Raw genomic sequence first — 7295 nt, 5'->3', positions numbered from 1 at the left:
AATTCCAGTGAGGCAGTTATGGCACAACGCGTGATCATGTCACAGTGGGTTGTGACCAGCGCTGGACGCAGGTTTTTTTCAACCTCGCTGCGACCTCAACAAGCTGGATAACGGCCGATCAACGAAAGTAGCCTGTATCGTGACTCCAGTCGGCCTGTTGTCAACGCGTCATTCTTATGCACGCCTGATCGCACAAATGTCCACGACGCCAGATTGGCCTCGCAAGGCAACTTTCCGAACGCTGTGCCTCTACTCTAGGCCTGCTCTCGTTTGCAAGAAAACAATAAACTTCAAACTTCGAACTACCGACAGCAAAGAATTATCAGAAACTTAGCAATATTTTTCTGCGAGAGCCCTCAGCCATTTAACTTAAAGCCAAAGTCAGGAGTGACGCCACCAGACAACAGGGTTAGGTGCTCGATTTGTAAGATTGTTGCCAATGAAAATCACTGCTGTAGACAAGCCGAATAAAACTGTTAGTACAATGTTTAGTACAATACCTGTTGGTTCATGTTTTTTATTTGGATGTTAATCATCCAAAACATTGCAGTGATTGGTGTTGATTGGTGGCTTGAAAGCCGCCAGAGCACCGCCCGATGAGCTCAAGTCAGAGTACGCAGTAATCTGCTATAGTACCTAGTTTCAGATGTCCGAGAACGCATTGGACAGTGCCGTGTGATGTTTATGTACAACATCTTTGTGGCTTCCAACTAGCGTTTGGGTACTATAGGGGAATTGTGCAGCTATGGATGTGAGGAAGTATAACGCATATACTCTGCCTGTTCCGCAGTTTACTTGTAACTTTATCGTGGTTGCTACTGCTGTTTATTATGCACGTCAACGTACAAGATGAAGTTCTTGCGGGCTACAAACCCTTCGCTTGATTCAAACAATGTTTTGTGATGTTGAAAAGTGCCACTTAGTTGGACGCGATTATCAAGGTGCTCAGCTCGTTATTTACAGTTGTTTTGCATCTCGCGCGCAGTTTCAACGCAAAGCTTCGTGCCAGGTATGTGTAAAAAGCGGTGTTCATCCTTTTTTGTGTAAAGTTAGCTTCGCAGATACACGTTCAAAATTAGACGTAGATTCAATACCGAAAATCAAACCTTATATATGAACTACCATTAACAATGTGTATGAGTTAGTGGAAACCAAGTGTCAATAGAGGGATTTAAGTTTTATTCCACAGTGTACTTCCATTATTACCACCTATCGCGGGACAAGGTTGTGTGTATACATCTGCCGACCTGTACTGACTGGTAGGCTGTCAACTGTACCCTCTGCCGCCGGACACCTTCTTTGGAAAGGTTTCTTTCCAGAGCAATCAGCGTTGTTTGAATGAAAGGCAGGCCTTCGATTGCCAGAAACAATAGAACGCTGTGCTATACATTTTTCGTCACCCAAGTAGCGCCCACAAAATAATGAAGCGTATTTGCGTGCTTCGGTATAAGGTGCGAAATCCAAGTGCCACTGGTTGAAGCGAGAGCTTCAACAAGCGAGGGCAGTCAAAAAATGGTTGGCCCTAAATTAACTCATTGTAAAATATCTCTGTCAAGTCATTGGCAATGAAATATCCTTGAAGGTCTTTATACTCTTGTAAGAATCTTATTAGAAGAAGAGACTGCACAGCTCTTTTAGTTCGGGCTTTGACATTGGTTCTATGTCTTATTTGTTCATTATATAAATCTAGGCTATAAAAAATACGCAATATCGCTTTGTGTGCTCAAGTGCTCGACAAACATGCCGAAACATGAAAATATTGCGGCGGTGTCTCGCGTTTTATCAAAGAGCCCAATGACGAGTAGAAAAATTGTCACAACAATAACATTCACATAACATAAATATTCATCGTATCTCCATTGGTTTCACGTCATAAATGGGTCCTTTCATATCTCCCAACATGACTGCATCTCTTGTGGCGTTCCCATACTACACCTTTCCTGATTTTAGGTGGCCACCGTGTAAGTGTTTTTTAAAATACATTTATATATTTTTAGTTGCTCAAGTAAGTCCCACCAGCGGTACAAAACACCGGAAATTGTAATTAGGCGGCACACGCAAGATAAATTCCTTCCATTGTCAAACGCCAAAGCTCTTTCAGCGCTCTTGCAACTCAATAAACCTGGTTGCTACAACGTTCACTTGTGTTCTTCCGTTGTCCTGAATGTGCATTCTGCTCTGTTTCTTAGAAATGATTCTTGCTTGTTTAGGAACAAAGGTACCTCGTTGGGACCATTGCCCGATTTCGGGCCAAGCAATGACGTGCAGAACTACTGCGATAACTATTGTGAAAAGTAAACACGCCCGTAGAGTGTAATTCGGACTTTCAAATCTTAGTACTGCTATCAGCACGAAGAGCTCAAGAGGCTGCGTATGCTTGGCAGAAAGAAATATGGCCAACCCAGTATCGGGGAAAAGGATGGTAGAAAAAAATTGAAAGTGAGTGGGCCCCTGTAGTGCTAGAAACTGGTTCAAGGTGGCACAAAGACAAAATACGCGTTTGTTACACCAAAAGGACTGTTTTACCCCGACAACAATTATACCACTGTTTACGCAAACTCCAATCGAATAATCGAGATAGAACGGAAACCGAAAGAAGTCGTGCCGGTACCCGACGAAACCACTTTCTGGCGATTTTTCTATGACATCAGAGTATCAAGCTTGAGCCATTGGCGGCCGCCTACAAAAGCCACTAATCCGAGAAACAATTAAGACCGGACGATTGTAGCGGCACCTCAAGTTCCGTTTGAACGTGTCACTCGAATGCTAGCGTGCAGTTAACACAACGATAACTATGTTTTAGTGCTGCCCGACATTACGTCAGCCCTGCCCATATTACGCCCCTTTATCGCGAAATTTGGAAGTTTTCTGATATTTCTTGCATTTTATCGCTTAAAAACCGTCCTTATGCTGGAACGGAGCTGATAGTGTCGCCGAAAGTTGGTTATTTTATCTAAAAAGGATGTACTTTGTCTTCTTGCTCGATTCAAGAATTCCTTTTTAGATGCGACTGCATCTCATTCACTCGCCTTGTCCCTCCATACGGCGTTGTTGTTGTCCGTCCACACCTCTCCCCCCTTCTCGCCGCGCGAGCTGCGCTCTCCGCCGCTCACCCCCTTTCCTCTCCGATAGCGAACACTCTTGCAAGGGGCATTGGATTGGATTCGATTGTTTTGGCTTGGCTTGGATTGGATTGGATTTGGATTGGATTGGATGAAAGTGGATTGTGTTGGATTGTGTTGCGTCATAGCCGCGGTCGTTCCAGCACCGGCCAAAGAAATAAAGAATACATCATACGCGTTCCTCACACGTTTCACGCAATTGGAGAATCAACCGAACGGAAACACCAAGTGAACCCCCAAGATGCGTCGCATCTCCACAGGGTTCCCCTCGCGGGAAGGTCGGGTAATTTTTTAAATGCCGCGGTGGATGATTATACAATGAAGCCTTGGTTTTTCAAGCCGCCTGCCTTTTGCTTTATCCTGGTGGCAGCAGAGGGATCTCTGCGACCTGATCTTGATCTGTGGGTTGTGTCCCATTGGTGACGTTGTCTGAAGCGGCGCCACGGTCTCTACCACCAGAGTCTACTACTGCACGGCTGGCACCCTCGTCCCCCATACATACCTCACCAATTTCGTTCGTAACAGTCGCCATTGACGTGCCCTGTGTACGGACAGGTCTTCCAGTGCCAAACTTTGGCCTTTCTTCACAAACATCTCTGCTACCAAAATGAAATAAGAGCGATGGCCACTGTCTTTTATCTCACATTTAGTGAGGCATTCAGGGCCGCCTCCAATGTTTTGCAGAACGTAATCACTGCAGTGCGCACGTGTTACTCCATCACTGTTGCGTTCACGCGTTCGCCGTGTTTCGTCACAATACATTTTGATTTATATCCGTGTGGTTACTAGCCTTCCACATACACGGCGCGCCTCATATCCAAGATGTAGCGTAAAACTCCAAAGTTCGACCTTTGACCTTTCGTAGTCTCACATCAAAACATATCTATTCCCATTGGCCATCAACACTCACTGATCTTCGTTTAAGAGGCATTCAAAAGGCTTTTCCGAAGTTCAGCATTTAGCAAGAATAGCTTTAAACTAGTTTTTAATGCTTACGTAACGGTTAATTTCTACAAACTTATTATGCACGAAAAAATTCCCAAGAAGTAATTTAATCGTTTGCACCCATATAGGAACGCGAACCTTGGAGCGTGTTGCAGAAAACTCCCGGAGAGCAACGCTATCTCGCAGCTGTCGCAATACCCCACTGGACTACGGAAAGACACGACCGCTATGTCAAAGCGTGCGCTCGTCGGTTCGTTCGTAGAAAGAGCCACACCGTAATCGTCGCAACGCCTGCTAGAACGATAAGCCACGTCATAGCGTGCGCCTCTCCATGTCCTCGTGCGCATGCGCTGAGTATCGTAAGCCTTCGCGTGGCAGCGTCTGCGCAGTAACCTTGCACCCACCACTCGCGAAGACAACGACTTCTTCGACGCATACGACGACGACCATCGCTATGGAATGAACAATGAAACTTAGCTATGCGTCCGTCAATGCTCACCCACAACTTTGCCATTCAAGTCTTGCGTGTTAATACAAGCTTCCACGACTTTTACATCAGGTCACAAACGGAACACGTTCGATAGTCACCATCGTTCTTCATCGTCGTCTTCTACCATCTTGTGCCCTCACTTTTTTGTCCTCTCGAAAATAAAGCTCCAACAGCCTTGGCAATGAAATGGTTGGGGACGTGGATGGACATAACTACCGTGGACAAGTTATCACGGTTGATTCAAACGACGAGAAAGAAATTTGGCTTATAATCAGTCTCGGCTCAGGCTCAAAAGGCACTCGCAAATAATGAACCGCAATTCACCCCCGTCCTTGCGGAGAATTTTACAAAACCAATGTGCACTTCCGGTGACGGCTTGTGAGGCATAAACTTGGCGCTTCAAGGAACACTTTGGAAGGGAGCTTGGGCCACACTAACGAGCCATCCAAAGAAAGGTCATGGGAGTGACGCTTATTGATAGGAAACGAGCATCTAGGATTAAGGAAAAAACTTGGATGCACGACATCCCAGCTGAAGTTAAAAAAAGGCAGACTATTTTTAGAAACACCCAAGTTGAAAATAGTTTAAAGGGGCCCTGCATCCCCTTTTTCAGCTTTTTTAAAAATCCTAAATGCTTGAAGAATGAAGTCAATGAACACATCCAGTTAGTGAAATTAGGGGGCCACAAAGTACCTCTGCCCTCGTGGGCGCGATTCACTGAGCCCCGTTATAGTGATTTTCACTGATAGACACATACGCATTGTTGAGAAAACATCTTTTCTGTTGCTATTTAAGCAGTAGTGTACGAAAGCGGGAGGGCCCCAGGGAATGTTAACCAATACCTTGTCCAGAAGACCCGACGTGTACGTATTACGCGCATGAAACCGAGATTTTTAAAGTCTGCCTCATTGTTATGCAGCTATATTAAGCGTCATTTCAAGGAGTCTATGCCCAATTGTGAAGGCCCTATCATTTTATTATTAAGTACACGTCGATAGTATGATGCATCAAGAGTTAAAACGGGCCGACTGGTTTCCTGGCCAAGTACCCATTTAAATGCTTAAAGGAGCCATGAAGAGAAAATGCAAGTTGGTTTTATTCGAAAGATTTCGTGTTTTATAGTGCCCCCAGCGCTTGTCCGGATACAAACGGTGCTTTATTCACTGAGAAATTAAACAATTTAGGTTAAAATTTTTATTTTCCCGCTCAATCGTGCGTTTTCGTGGTTCCAAATGACATCACAGGAACCAACCGCTCTGCAGCCTAGAACACCTTCATTCACGCATCCGCCGTACAGGGTAGAGACACGTATACGCTGGCGCCGCCATTTTCGGTTGCTCGCTCGCCGCCGAAGCAAGTCATTGTGTCAAAACCGCGCTAAAATTATCGCCGCAACGCGGTTTACTGAAGAAGTTTGAATCATATTGTCTGTTTCGCGTTGCTAGGTCTCGTGCCGCCGCGTTGAGCCCGTTAGCCCAATTGCGGCGGCACGGGACCGTTCAAAGGTTGTCTCCACCCTGTACAGCGGTGTTGGTTTGTTCCCGCGTTTCTTTACGTTCCGTAACCTAGATGGCGCCACCATACCGTGGCAAGCGTTTGGTTTGTTTTTGCCCGCATTTAAACCTGGCTTGTTTTTGTTCTGGGAGAAAATATTCGTTCCCTGAAACAGTGCTCGCTCGACAAATGGGGTCACGTAAGACACCGTTGCTTGCGTCAATCGGCCAGTGTCGTCTGAGACAACCCCAAACCCCGTAGTGCTGTGCAGCTAAACCAAGCATGCTGTGCGCAGTACGAACAGCAGAACGCCTCAGTACTTCTATGTTTACATGTGCTTTCGTAACTTCCACTGTTTGTCCCATCATTCTTATTGCTTTGTAAAGAATGTGCCCTAAATTTAAGCGCAAATCGCTCGTTCGTCTAGTTTGTAAGCTCTACCTAATTTGCGTCTGCTTCTGCCAGCCTCCGCCAATCGCAGAGCTTAGCTCATGTGACATCATAGGTTCTATTGCGGGAAATGAGCTGGTGGGTCGCATGACCATTCCCGTTTTTCATAATTATGTAGCTTATTTGAGCGAAGTTTACGTTAAAAGTGGTGTCAGTATGATTCTAACGAGACAATCTTTTGAATGAACCAAACTTGTGTTTTCTCTTCATGGCTCCTTTAAGCATTTAAAGAATTGATAGGCGGTTTGGCTACGCCCACCATGAAGCGTCGTGCTGGAAGGGACGTTGAAACAATCACGATAAATGCTTTCGCTCTTTTCTTCGCGTCTGGGAGCAGCGCGAAAGGTGTAGTTATCAACAGCACGGAGCGGCACTGCGTGATTTCCTCATCGCAGCAGATGCGCCTACCATTTCTGCTTTGCCTATGTGGTTTTATCTTTCAAGTGGCTATCGAATGCGTTCATTGCTGCGACTAAAGGGAAGCGGCCAATACCCGCTACATCCCTGTAATGACGTTATTCCAGCGCTCAAAGTATGCCAAGACCGCGAAAGAGAACATTCTTTTGAGCAAGTTTCCAATTTGCCTGATGGGCGTAGAGAAGTAATTTTTTGCTGAGGTACTTTGCTACCCCTAATCTAGGTACTGCATGTGTTGATTGACTACGTTCACGAGTCTTTAAAATGTAGAAAAAAGTTGAAAAAAATTGTTGCAGGGGCCATTTAAATATACGAAGATGCCTGAGCACCCCTCTTCGCTAAATAATCTCCCGGGGATGCGGAAATGGCGGAGGCGG

Source organism: Haemaphysalis longicornis, unplaced genomic scaffold (assembly GCF_048455015.1).
Source record: "Haemaphysalis longicornis isolate Haplotype H1 unplaced genomic scaffold, Haemaphysalis longicornis Haplotype H1 scaffold_8, whole genome shotgun sequence".
Classification (NCBI taxonomy): domain Eukaryota; kingdom Metazoa; phylum Arthropoda; class Arachnida; order Ixodida; family Ixodidae; genus Haemaphysalis; species Haemaphysalis longicornis.
The sequence above is the reverse complement of the archived record's forward strand: the minus strand, read 5'-3'. Positions refer to the sequence as shown.